Source organism: Fukomys damarensis, unplaced genomic scaffold, assembly GCF_012274545.1.
Source record: "Fukomys damarensis isolate Sample0158 unplaced genomic scaffold, DMR_v1.0_HiC HiC_scaffold_38, whole genome shotgun sequence".
NCBI lineage: Eukaryota > Metazoa > Chordata > Mammalia > Rodentia > Bathyergidae > Fukomys > Fukomys damarensis.
Genome location: NW_022900950.1, coordinates 44,145,356 through 44,159,955, shown reverse-complemented (window position 1 = coordinate 44,159,955; position 14,600 = coordinate 44,145,356). Strand labels below are relative to the sequence as shown.

Below are 14,600 nucleotides of genomic sequence, written 5' to 3'. Positions count from 1 at the left end.
GAAAGTACTCCGCCAGGTGGGCTTCAGGTGGGCAGAAAAGTTTTGCTTGCAAAGGGAGAATGGGGCTCACTTGGAGAGACTGCCCCTGTCCCCGCGGAACTCCCAGCGGAGGGCAGGGTCGCTCCCCTCCAGCGAGCGCCCTGTTTCCTTCGCGTCCGGCAGTGCGGAGGAGCGCGCGATGAAGTCACCGGAGACCCGGCACCTGGGGCCCGTTTGCAGGTGGTGGGGACTGGCAGGGAGCGGCCAGCGGCGCCGGATGTGGAGGCTGGGGGGCGTTTTGCTTTGTTTTGGTTTTAGCCAGATTGGCTTCGAGTGCAGGGGGCCGGGCGCAGCGAGCCCGAGGCAGCGTCGCCGACACGTGCGAAGGGGCGGCCACTGCCTGCAGTGCGCTGGCGCCCGGACGCGCTGGGCGAGCTAAAGTTCAAGTGTGACCCTCGGCGGGGGCGGGAGCTGCGGCAACGAGGGAGGGGCCGCGGGCGCAGGAAGCCAGCGCCTTTAAAGGGCCAGCGCTTTTCCACGTAGGGAAGAGTCTCCAAAGTCGGTAGTGCCCATAGTACGAGGCTTTTCCTTAGAAACGCAGAGGCTGCTTGGGTGTTGTTGCCTCGCCCTTTCAGTGTTACTGAGCACGGCGGCACTAGTTCAAGGCAGTTCTGTAACTAGTGCTTTGGGGAAGTCGAGTGGAGGTACGCATCTGGGAAACTGCGGGGATCACCTCCTTCGGAAAGAGCCGTAGATTTGCAGATGAGGCGCCTCAGACACTTCTTGCCTTTCTTAGCGGGACTGGAAGTGATTCAAGGTGGGGACAGACACAACCCTGCCAGGGGTATAAAGAAGGCCCCTGGGTGGGGGGGGGCGTTTTTAGGAAGACTCGAGCTAAGCAGGCTTTCCGCTTTCCTGTAGTTCTCGCTGTGTGGCCTCCTAAGATTGAGTTTCTCACTCACCGGTGGAGGGACTGATGTAAAACTACTCCAGTTGAATTCTTGCTGTTCGATCGTGTTAGGTACACAGTCATCCCTGTGGTTAGTGTGCCAAAAGGTCAAGTTAGTTACATCATGTTGAAGTTCCTGGAAAAAGGAGCCAAGAGTTACTTTATTTTTTCTAAAGTGTGTTTTAGATTAAAGGGTATCACTTATAACTTCATTGCTAGGCATTGCAATCGATTTTGCTTCACTGTTTTAGAAAGATAAAGGACCTTTTTGAGCTCAACTATTACATAGAGTAAGTCACAAAATTGGGATTGTCTCCCAAATCCAATTTTACTTAATATTTGAATTTAAGTAGTTCACTGGCTTGTCAGTCTTACTTCAGCTCTTATAAAGCATCTGTCATTAAAAAAAAAAAAATCTCTTGGCGTTCAAAGTACAAGTGTGTAATTAACACCATTTCTTTTATGTCCTTGGAAGTGGATACAACCTACTTTAACTTGGGTTGTATCCATTTTGGGATATTTTCAGTTTTGCCTTACAAATGGCATTGTCAAAGTATTCTTAACTGGGAATGTCACTTAAATTTCTCAAGATTTACTTATTTTTTGTTTCTTTTGGGACAGTCTCACTGTGAAGTGTAGACTGGTTTTTAGTTTGCCAGTCTTACTGCCTCAGCCACCAGAGTGCGGGGATTACAGGCATTGGCCAAGATTTATATATATATAAAAAAATTCTAAGGTCATATTAGTAGGACGAGCATTAGATTCTTGTTCTAATATTTGAAGTGCACATATAATTTTATAATTAAACTTTTCTTACCGGACCCAGGAGACCTATGAAGTGTGACTATGGGTATTAAAATGGAGGCCCAGGGACAGCTCCTTGTGAACATGAGGCCAAGCTTTTGAGAGGCACTGGGCTGCCTCGCTCAGATGAGGAGCTGTTTCAGGCGTTATGAGAGTCAGTTGGTGCAAGTTAGATTACAGCAAGTGCATTTTCAGTTTGAGTAAAAGGGTATTTTAAGAAGTAAAGAAACAACTTGGAACTGTTCTCATAACTCGTCTTCTGGTTAGTTTTCGTAAAAATGAGTTGTGTGTTAAAACCAAGTTTCACTCTCAGATCTGATCTAAAAATTCATAAAGGGAGAATTTTTACTATGACTTTAACTTAAAAATCCAATTCTAAAATGCAGATGAACCCAAACCTTAAGGATTTTAGGACTGAGGAGAGACCTCTTTGAAACAGAATATTTCCTGTGATTTACTATTGGGAATTAGACTGAAGAGTTAAACATGTTTTTTTTTGTATTTACTTCCTGGGCCTGTCTGAAAATTTGAAAATTGTTTGCAAAGAGCAGAATAGTTGGAAAGTTGTTAGGTACTCGTTTAAAGTTTCTAATGTAGGTAAGCGCTGGCTGTATATGAGGGATATGCTCTTTGTGTTTGTGGGGAAGGTATGTTACATCTGTTACACTTATTTTATTTACTTATTTACAAAACATTTGTTTTTTTTGTTTGTTTTTTGTTTTTGATAGTGTCCCACTGTGTAGTTCAGGCTGTCCTTGAACTCATTATGTAGCAGGGCTGGCCTTGAACCCACAAGAGTGCTTGGGACTACAGTTGTGTGCCACCACACCCAACTAATTGTTTTTAATATTGTGTAGAACTGTCAAAGTTACACACAAAGTGGAACCAAGACTTTTGGAAAACCCAGGATTTTTTAAACCACTACAATATTTATAAACAGTGAAACTATTTCCATGACCTGTTTTCTCACATAGAAAGCTTTCTAAAGCTCTGAGAAGTAGTAGTGTCAGCTCTTATTTATTTTTTCAATGGCAGTTTTGAATTGAGTCTTTTTTGTTTGGGCATTATTTGGGACACAATTTTAAGTTAAAAGAATGCATGGACTATAACATTTAAGATTTTTAAGGAGATTTTTAGGTTTTAAATGAAATGCCTTAGATAATCTTTAATTTGGAATAAAGTTTCTTTAATTTGGTCTGTGAAAGATAGTGAATTTACTTATATTTTAAAAATTCATTAATATTCTGTCATTTGGTGGTTTTCTTTGTAATTTGGGTTTTTAATCTGCCAGTGAGTAATTTAGCCACAGAGATCTGTTATGAAGATGGCTGCTATTTTGCACACAGTCATGTTTGACTTAAAGAATTATGATGAGAATGATTGAGAGGACCTAAAACAAGCTTTACTAAATCTGGTTTGTTCTGGAAGTTACCTTAAATAAAGCAATTTTAAAGTTGAACATAAAACTCAGTGTATGTATTTGGGGAAGGGACAGTGAAGAGAGAATTTAAAATGGCCAAGAGAATTATGCAGATAAATGGGATTATGTTCATTAAAGGCTAATGTTAATCTGTTTGCTGTGAATATGTCAAGGCTAAAACATTTTGTTTAGAAAAATTGAAAACGTACACCAAGAATATGTTTTAAGACTAAAATATTTTGTTTAGAAAATTTGAAAATGGACACCAAATTTTGAACACCTTATTTAGGATGCATGAGAATTTGATTTACCTTTTACCTATGATTTTGTGGCAGATCTTTGGTTGAGGAGATAGTGGAAAGGATGGTTTCTTTCTTTGGGGCGGGGAGGCTTGAACCTATGACCTTGCTCTTGCTTTCTTGCTTGGAGGCAGGCGCCGTGCCACTGAGCTAAATCCCCCAGCCAAGTTTTTGGGTGATACTTGGCTTTTATTTTTTAAGTTGCAGACATTTAAGCAATGAGAAGAAAATACAGTGGTATCTCAGTTCACGAGCCTAATTTCTTACATAAAATAGGAAAAGATGGCCATATTTGTTTTTGTGTGGGAAAGGTGGTTGCAGTTACATTTGTCACCTGAAACAAGAGTTTGCAAACAAAAACAAAACTTTGCCAAATACTTTGTTTTGCAAATCAAATTGTTCACAAAGAGAAAGTACCAGTGTATTTTAATTTTCAGGTAAACTTTAAATATTGGAGTTGTTTGAGACTCCAAAATTGCTGAAAGGGTAGCAGTGTACATAAATATCAATGAGTTTCGTGTTGTGCATTTGGAATCTTCTCTGTGGCCATATGAAATGAGGATAAGGGGAAGGAGTACTTAGAATCTTTGATAGGCCAGAAATGTTTTTCCTGTTCTTGTGCTCTATCCTCTTTATCCATGCTCCCAAACTGCAGTAACGTATTTAGACTTTCTAAGAGAGCAGCTCTGTATTTGCTTGGAATTTCTTTGGCAGAGCCTGAACTGCTTGCATTTTTCTGGAACACTCTGACCTTGTATGCCACCCAGTACCCTGGCATCATGGGAATTTACCCAGCCATTTTTTTTGGTCTGTGAGTGCTGTAGCTTTGGGGCTTCCTGGAATCTTCTTGGAAAGGCAGTATAAACCGCATAGTGATTGAAGAGTGCAGTTTTCAGTTGCATGGAAAACAGTGAGTGGGTTTGTCCCTTTCCTGCAACTCAAGACATAGCTTGGCCTTTATAGCAACAACTCGTAGAGGCTTGCCCAATTCTTCAGTGCCTCCATCAGATAACCAACTTTTTTTGATGAGGACAAAATTCTGAAGTTTGTGGCATTATTCCTTGCTTGTGAAATAGAGGACCAGTTTGCTTGTCTTATCAATTTCAGGGTTAAACACTGTAAATAGTGTTAGGGAATTGATCATGTTAAAGTATGCTGTGACGCCGCCTCACAGGCTGCATTCTCCTGGTACATCTTGGCTCCTAAAATGACCTCATGCCCTTATCTCTGGCCCACCCCCCCCAGGCCACAGTGGTCCAGGAAAGTTGAAACCTGTGTCTGCAGGACTGGGCCCATAAAAGCAATCTGGCCTGTGATAGGTTAAAAGTAGCTCACTCCTCATAAATAAACAATAGCCCACCGCAAAACTGATAAAAGGACCTTCCTTTCTTTGTTCTGTCTCTCCTTCTGCTTCTTCCTCCTTCTCTCTCTCTCTCTGCCTTCCTGCCTCCTGCTCGCCTCCCTACAATAAAGATCTCCTGCCAGACCTCTCGTTGCGTGAGTGACCTGATTGGGAGGGGGCGCCCGAAGGGGCACGTGCGACCCCTTTCAAATAGTGTGTTGTGGGTTGACTTATTCTTACCACTCAAAAGGCATTTGGGCCACCTTTATTTTTTCTTTAACTATTTTAGTATGTAGGTTTGATAAAAGCTTAAAAAAGCAAAAGAAAAGCAAACTTGTCTTGATATTGATGTTAATGCACTTGGAAAGCTAAATTGCAATCCCTGTTCTGAATATCATTTAGTAAATTTTTATCTTAGTATATTATTTAATAAGGGCATGCATTCAATATATGTTTTTTACTTCCGGTCATATTCATTACAGAAAAAAATGTCAAGTGAGAGCTTTGTGTGTGAATAGCCCGTACAGCCCTATTCTAGTTTTTGTTTGGATAATTGCTAAAGCTGTGCTCTGGTCAGTAATCGCTAGGGCTGGGGTGGGGTTGGGGTGTGTATTGCTAAGCCTTCCCTTTTCTCAACTTTCCTTTGAGAAATCTTTTCTCATATTGGGCCTGGCAACATTGTACTGTCCTCATCTTTCCCTCAGTCCCCCACCCCCTCCACTGAGATTGAACTTGGGACCTTGCACTTGCCAGGCAGGTGTGGTGTCACTGAGCTACATCCCCGGTCCATTTTTCCTCAGTCTTGCTTCTTCCTTTGCTTCACTTATTTTTCCTTTTCTTCTTCCCAAGTATAAGTATACCACAAGATTAGTTGTAGACTTTCTCTGGTCTTATTCTGGCTCTTTCATTACCCTGTGTTTCCAGTTACTTGAAGGCTGTGAATTTCCTGCTTTGACCTTAAACATAAGGTGTCCAAACCTTACATTTCTCATTATTCTCAGATAAGGTTCCATTTTGAGGTCCCCAATTGGGTTAGTGGTCTAGTGTTAGCCTTTCTTGTAGCTTTCAAACCTGCATTTTCTTTTCAGCATTCTCTTACATTATTTAGTGTCCCCAAATCTGTTAACTTTTCATTGAGTTGGCTTCCTGAGACTTAATCTTCCAGTCCCTAAACATTGCTTTGGGCTAAATCATATATTTTGGGCCTAACCCAATTGTCCCCATAACTTGGGTCATTTTGTTCTCCTACTGGAAAGTCTGTACATTTTGCTTGGTCTGCAAGGTCTTGTCAGTTCACCGACTTCCAGTTTTGGCTGCTGCCCAGAGGAATTTTTGTTGTCTCTGAGAGACTGTCTGGTAATCTCTTAATTCATGCTGCTGTGTATTATAAGTTAACTTTAATGTCCGCATGTTTTGGCTTCTTAGTTACATTGTAAATACAGTATATATGGTTAGGGGAAAAATTTCTTCCTTGAATTTTGAATGATTTATATTTCAGCTTCCCATGTAGCCAAGATTATTTTAGTGTGCATTATGTAAAAATAAATAGTAGTCTAAAGAGCAGTGATTATTTTATTTTCATTAGATGGTCAGACTATTTTTCCCATTTGTTTGTTGAATAACTGCTGTGTAAAAAATGTTGTGCTAGGTGTTTCTGAATGATAGAAAAGTCGCTCAAATATAGATCAAGTAGGGAGACTAAATGTGACATACAAGTAGCTGTGGTACTTAGTAGGAATGGCTAAATGCCTTAGAGATAAATGAAGTTCCTATTGGCCATTGAGCTGGTCCTTGAAAAAGAGAATATTGCCCTAAGCTTTCACTGTGAAAATTTTCAGACATTTATCAGCACATTCAAATACTCAGAGCTAGGTTGTATTACAACTATTTCATTGTACTTTATCATATATGTGTATTTCCATTTTTCCTTTCACAAATTCATCTTATTTTTAAAATAAGTCTAACATTCGTAAAGGCATGGGAATGGGGAAACATCATTTTCTCTGAATGATAGATGTGTGAAATAAAGTCTGAAAAGTATAGGTTGGACGATCTATTATTAGACTAAATTGTATATATATTAATGTGTTATAAGTATTTTTCAAACTGTCTTTGCATTCACAATATCAGAAATATGAAAATATGACTGCATTTGAAATTTTAAAAATGCCCCCCCATGGTTTTGGGGATCAAATCTAAGGCTTTGAGCATGCTAGGCAAGTACTCTACCCTTGAGCTATCTATACCTCTAGCTCTAAACATGACTTCTTAGAAACACACTCCTGTAACTACAGAGACACATGGAATGAAATTTAAAGCCAGTTTATTGTATGATATTAAAACTGATATGTAGAATTTGCTAATACATGGAACAAATTATATAATTAACATGAATTGTTGACATTTACAAAACATTTAGCCTTTTGCTTGATCTGTTCTTCAAAATTACCTTTCATACTCAGGCACCCAGCAGCAGAGTGGTTCAAAGAAAGATTATGATTAGACTTTTTTTTTTTTTTTTTGAGATAGGAGTCTCACTTCATAGTTCAGATTGGCCTTGAACTTTGTATGTAGCCTAGTTGGGCTTTGAACTCTTCCTGCCTCAATCCTTCTGCCTCATCTTTGTGAGTGCCGAGATTACAGGTGTGTACCACCAAGCCTGGAGATGAAATAGTTTTTATCTTTGAGAAAACCAGAAGTTCTGAATTGATGTCAGCAAGATCAAAATACATTTAAGGCAATTGTGAGGAAGTTATGTTGGATTAAAAAGATGTTTCAAAATGTAAATATCAATACTGCATTAGCTAAATGCTAGATATACTTGCTAGTGTTCTACCCGCCCCCGCGTACTGGGGGGTGAAACTCTGGACCTTGTGCTTGCAAGGCAGGTGCAGCACCACTGAGCTAAATTCCTGGCCTTGCTCATATATTTTTAATTTAGGTTTAAGAATAAAGAGTAGAATGAACTATATCAGATACAGAGGCTGTTAAATTTGGTTATGCCAAACTCTAGATTGATCTTAGACAGACGAAACTGAATGAGTCAGAACACTTGGAGTGAGCCTGACTACTTCATCATAAACCAAAAGGTTTATGAGATAAAAATTGAATTGTGCCATATCAAAAGGTATAAATCAGATTTATTAAAATTTAGCCATTTTGAAAATAACAAATATGTTGAAAGTATTTTACTAGTATGTTTGTATCTTGAAGTAGCAGACATTATTTTATTTGAAAGATATTCTGCAGGAGCATAGAAGACAGTGAAACAAAAATACATTGAAAAGCCCACTACTCTGAGGTTTTATTAAATGTGTTTGTTCCCTCTCGCATGAAGAAAATACCTTTAAGAGCATGGCAGATATTGTCATACTTCTATGGTTGTAAATTATGCTAGGTAAACCAGTCAAAGTCAATTAGGAAACAACAAGGAATTGGCCAGTCTAATTTCTTTGGTACCTGTGATCGAACTCAGGACCTTGCCCATCTTTGGTTTTTTCATTCTATAAGATGAGAAATAATATGTAAATCTTTCACCTGTGTTTCACCTTGGTTCTAACTTGGAAAGGAAAAAGTTACGGGGTCTTCTTCCTTCAGAGAAGTAGAAGTCATTTAGATGTGTGAGGGGATAGCATTTCTTCCAAGGCATCCTGTCATTTCTGACTGTTGCCAGATGAATTCTTTAATTCTTAGAGTGGGTAAAGATTAGTCTGCTTTCACAGAGAAGTGTGTCACCTCTCCCGTGTTTTATCTCATTGGTCTAAATGCACCATGCCTGCCCTGGGAAGTATGTGCCATTGCCTCTAGCAAGCCTTACTTGTCTTATACATCTGTGGCCAGTCACATGTGGAAATCCTGAGGCTGCCACCTTTCTTATTTGGTTCCAATATCACTGTATAGATCTCCGAGAAAAAGAAAACAATTTTGTCTTGGTATATATTCCCCCTAGATGATGTTTGCCTTAATTACAGTGTCATTCTTTGTGTGGCTTCAGTTACAGAACTGATCCTAATGACATACCCCAAGACCTTAACTGCCATGAAGTTACTTGCTGACTTCATATGATTCAAGTGAAGTTGTCTTGAGTAAAAGGTGGGAAGAGAGGGTCATTCTGTTTCTGCTTATGCTCTTTTGTTTGATTAAAGACATTTCTTGGCCAAACAGGTTTTTCTTCAATTGCTTTTTGTCACAAAATTGGAAAATAGGTCATGGTTTCATTGGTCTTTACTTTTGTTTTAATAGAAATTTGATAGTCATCTAATTTATGAAAAAACTTTTTGTATTTTTAACTGTGTTGCCTCATCTTGAAGTTATTACAGTACTGTCTTGGTCCTGCTGTGAGGATCTTCCATTATTGGTTTGCTCAGTTCAAACTTTGACAGTAGCTGAGTGAACCTGGTGTCGGGATCTGAGTGGTTGCCTTTTGTAATTGCAGTAAAAAATCGCAAAGAGTATGATTAATTCTGTAAGTTACATTTGGGGCTCAGGTAAGAGAGGGGCCTTAGGAAGGCAAGGGAAAGAGGGAAATTGGTTTGGATATTGTGAGAGAATAAAGATCTTTTCAGTGTCCTCCTGTTCTGAAGAATTAGCTTGAGGCCTAGAGGCACTGAGCCTTGCCTCCTCAGTGTCTGCCCCACACCAACAATTTTCTTTTCTTAATGTAGAAAATAAGTGCTCTCTTCCTCTAGTATCATGCTTCAGAAGATTGCCATGCAGATTTCTGAGGAAAGTCCCTTCTTGTCTGGAAGATCCTCATATATGAGGAGCAAGAATAGGAGTAAAAAGACATGCTGTTTATGCATCTGAAAAGAAATGTATTTAGACTTTGAATCTAACTTGGCGAAATTATAATTGAATCACCAGATTACCAGGTTTATATTGTGTTATCTTTCAAAGCTTGAAAACAAAACCACATGCATACAATATTTGGTAATCGTCTGTACAAATAAGTGTCAAATACTTGAGAGTTTGGTTGCTGGTAAAAAAAGTTAGGAAATAAATGATTTGCATATGGTTTAAGTAGAGACCTTATTTTGGCAAGATTCTTGAAGTTATAATGGCCATAATATGGAATTTATTATATTGTGTTGATACGAAAATTTTTTTCATTAATTTCCTATAACTTTACAGGGTTGCAAAATAACATCAAGACAGGTGTATTTGTTCACCATAATATTGTATCAGAGATAATATGGCATCAACTCTAGTTGGGAGATTTAATTTGCTGTATCAGTTTGTCATTCTGATGAAGGTTCAGTGTTAGGCTTCAGCCCTGCATTATTGTGCTTTGAATATAGGAGCAACGTAGCTCTCTTAAAGCAAGAGTTACAGTTACCTCATCCATCTGTATCAGGGACTTCCTGAAGGGGTGGCAGGAAGGAAGGGGGGAGGAGAAGGGAATTGAGAAAACTTGTAAAAATATCAGCTGAGATTGTTTATGTACTTGGTTGGTTCCAAGATGTTTGCAGCTTTCTTAAGCTTGAAGGTAACCGTTGTCCCCAAATGAGTTGGTTGGCAGGCCTACGTGCAACAAATGTGAGAACTTCCTGTGAACTATGGTACAGTTTTCTATAATCTATGTGACTGACTTGGTCACTCTCCTTCAATTAGAATTTAATTTTCTCTCTGTTGGCTCATTATGTTATTTTCATGCATTGAATGTGAAAGGTTGCTGTATTCACTCTTCTGTTACCTGTGTGCTTGTGCTTGAATTTGTAGAATTGGTGAAATACAATTCAGAATTCTGTAGGTCTAGATTTACCACGGAGGTGTTCAGATTCCCTATAACACTAAACACTCAGCATTTGATATCTTTACATTTTAGAGAGGTCTTTTGCTCCCCCTCCCCCTTCCCGAAATGTCTGATAAAATTAAGAATGAATGTTAAGGAAATTTAGGGTTAAGAACATTGCTGTAATTGAGTGTATTTTTGTGATCAACGTTGTTAGTTCATAATTGATACTTCTCTTCCTGTGACCCACTGCTGCATAGCATTCTTTGTGTAGTATTTTATTCCTTAAAGAGCTTTATATTTCTTTTCTTTTCTTTTTTTTCTTTCTTTTTTTTTTTTTTTTTGAGGCAGGGTCTGACTATGTAGTAGTCTATCCTGGCATTGAATTCACTCTATAGCCCAGACTGGCCTGGAACTCATAGTAATCCTTTGGGATTTCAAGTGTGTGCCACCATGTCTGGAAAGAGCTTTATGTTTCTTGAACTGTCAGTTTGACACCTTTGACCTGAGTTATACCAAGAACATGCTTAAGTTAAAAAAAAGAAAGCAGAAAGATTGTTTAGGTAAAAATTTAAAAGCATGATTGTCACAAGCTTCAAGAGTACCCTGCCTGTTTTTGAAGAGTTGAGTGGAGTTATCTCTCTCCCTGTGTTGGAGAAGTGGTCTCCCATGCTCTGTCATCACCAGATCAGTTTGCTCTTCCCCTGTTGCTTAGCCTGGAATTCTCCCCTGGCTGCCTTACCCAGAAGCACATATGCATAATCTGTTCAGTTTAGTTGAGTTTTTAAACCACTTAAGTTTGAAAGTTAAAGTTTGTGTTGTTGCCTATTTAGTGTGTAATATTTTGAGGTTGAGGGTGTAGGAAATACAGAATAAAATGGAGACAAAATATCGATTCAGATGTAGCCTATGTTTATACTGAATATTCCCCCCCCTCCGACTGTCAGAAGGTACATATCTGATTTTATTAACCATTTATGGAGCCCAAGCTGGCCTTGGCAATTCTCCTTCTCAGCTTCTCGAGTGCTGGGATTACTAGCATGTGCCACCACACCTGGCCCATAAGTCTTATTTCTAAGAAAAAAGGTTAAAAGGAGTTGTGTCATGTGGACACAGTGTAGATTATTCTGGGTTACATCAAATGCTGGCAATATTCAAGGAGGAACCTACTCAATATCTTTAGTGATGAAAGCATAGAGACATTTTAAAGAAGCTGTTAATGGCTGTGCATTAACCATGATTTCTTCCTGAGTTTATATAAAAAAGACAAGAATGGGGAAACATTTCCAACTATAGACGTCATGAGCCGAGATCTATTCTTTTGGGACTGACTACTTGGGAACCTTCAATTAAGCCTCTTTTAGAATTTGACCCCATTTGTGTTTCAAATGCTGTAACTCATTTTTTTAAGGTGTTCTAGAAGGAAGAAGAAAGTCAGGGAAAAATGAAAATTGAAACACTTTGGTCTCTAAGGTTAATAATACATCAGAGGGGTTCTTTTGGTTACTTAATTCTTTGTGATCCTTAACTGTGAACATACCCCTGAGATTAGAAATGGAGGCACTCTAATCGCGACATTTCTCCTAGTCACATGTCCTGTTAAGTCTGTTTCTGTGTGGGTGGCTGAGATTATTTAAGGATCTCACTTAAAAAAAGTGACTGACTTTTATTAGACAAATTTTATAGTCTGTGAGGAGCCTTTTGCAGAAAAGCTAATCTTTGCCAGGGGGTGGGGGTGGTGTCCCTGCTCCCTCTGTTGCTGTTTTGTTTCTGTGGCCTAAAACAAGTTAGCAGCCACCTTTCTGCAGACTTGTGCAGGGCACATCCTGTCCATGGCCTGTTGGATCACAGCAAATCTCATTCATTGTGCAATCAGATGTTACTAGGATAGCATACCTCTCTCTGCTTAGAAAACTTCATTTAATGCTCCTACTGTCTTTCATCACATGAAAGCTTTTGGGTTTATAGTTACTCAGACTATAAATATAATAATAGCATTTTGTTTTGGCCGATTATGGGGCATGACCTTTGATGTCCTGCTTGGCTATATCTGGAAATGTGACATCCTTCTATTTGGATGGAATTCCCTTGTTTTGTTTCCTGTGATATTGTGGGGGAAATACACATTTTAGCTTTTTCAGCCAGAGGTGGAGCAAGAATGGAAAAAAGTAAAATTAGAATGCATAAAGAGGGTATTGATCACCTTATTTCTGCTGGGTGTGGGTGAATTAGCATAGTTTTATAGAAGTCTGAGACTATGAAATTATTTAGTGCAAAATGCTAAGAAAACACTATAAGCATATTTGGTTTTTCTTGGGTCTGGATTCTTTTTTAAACTTAGACATTTTAGAATCTTGAACTGTTCTGTGTTTGTACAGAATTATTGTGAACATCTTGTTGATTCCTCTACCATTCTTGTGTATACCAATAGCTGAGAAGAGCCGCAAAAAGAAACCCATCTCTATTTCTCGAGAAAGGGGAGTGTTTTGCTGCTACTAAAAGTTTACATTGTGATTCTGTTCCTAACTGTAATCAGAACTACAGTCGACAGTTATTCCTTTGAATTATCACAGGATCCATATATCTAAAAGTAGCAAGAAATTATGGAAGCCAGAATTTTTATAATACTTTCCTTTTAAAAACTTACAAAAGTCAACTTTTGTTTTAAGTGCTTTAAACAGAAAACTCCAATTTTCTCACACTGTGCTTTTTCTTCATTAATTTTTTCATTTTTTTATCTAAGGCTGATGTCCAGGGTAAAGTAGTTGAAAGTGTTGATCTCTGAGAGAGTGCTTTGTTTTCAGTTATCCTGTAAATGGAGAATGCTTCATGTGTAATCTTCCAGGATTTTGGCTGTGCAAATCCGAATGGCTTATATCTGAAAGGATTTTTTTTTTAAAACCAGCCTTCCCCCTTTTACATTTTAATGTCCTTTTTGCTTTCCTTCTCATTCAGCCTCCTCTTTTAAAATTGTGATTTGAATTAATTGTGCTGACCTATTAATGTAAATTAAGTAAAAAGTTTCTTTAAAGGTCACTGCTAATTGCTGATGTGAGTTTTACATTCAGCAACCCTGCTGCTTCCTGCCTTTGGAAATGGTCATTAAATTATTAATAGAACTGATCCCATTCAGAGGTATTTGCAGGTAGAGGATTTAATATCTATTGATGACTGACAAACTGTCTGTAGAGTTCTCTTGAAGTTGTGGCATTTCCATTTGTTCCCTACCCCCTGAGTTTTAGCTTTTGAGTTTATTGAACTGTAATAAAAGGTAAGAGTTGTAAAGTTCTAGTTTGTACATACTTAGAAACTTTCTTGCTTGGTTGTCACTTTGCTTGGTTGTTCATTTGGAGGCTTTTAAGAGTCTTCTACCTCTATACTGTTAATAAGCTTCTTTCTATTTTGAGCCTATGATTTCTCCTAAAATATCCCCTCTCCTCATCCCAGTCTTATTTCTTGTCCTGGATTTGGAAACTATATTGGATTAGCTTGATAGATTTTCCCTTTAGATACATTAAACTCATTCCTTAACTGGGTTTCTCCAGTCAGCCTAACATACTAATAAGTTGCTCAGAGGATCCATTTATTTTATGGTGCCGAGGATTGAACCCAGGGAGCACTGAGCCACCCCACCCCCACTTTTAGTTATATTTTGAAGCAAGGTCTTGCTAAAGTTGCCTGGCTTGTTTTGAAGCATGTGATCTTGCCTCTGCCTCCTGTGTAGCTGTGGTTACAGGCTGCATCATCACTCTGGACTGAGATGTAGGGTCCCAAACTCAGATTTCTGCATGGGGAATGACTACATTGGGGTTAATAGTACCCTTGTGCCAGCTCTTAGTTGCTGTGTCACACTTTGACATGGAAGGGGGGTAGATACAAGACGATGGAGGTCTGTGTGTCTTCTAGCCAGTGTTTGAAGAGTAGTGGTTATGTTTTTTTTGGTACCGGGATTGAACTCGGGTCCTTGCGCTTGCAAGGTAGGCCACCAAACCACTGAGCTAAATCCCTGGCCCCTGGTTATGTGTTTCATATAATGTGTATGAATGCCCACCATGAGCCTTAGTGCAAGGCCCAAG

At 38.9% G+C, this 14,600-nt stretch overlaps 1 protein-coding gene across 1 annotated transcript in view; it reads left to right on the top strand.

Moving 5' to 3' along the window:
• Foxo1 (forkhead box O1) overlaps nucleotides 1–14,600 on the top strand; it is a 120,209-nt gene that overhangs the window by 19,886 nt on the left and 85,723 nt on the right. The window lies entirely within an intron of this gene.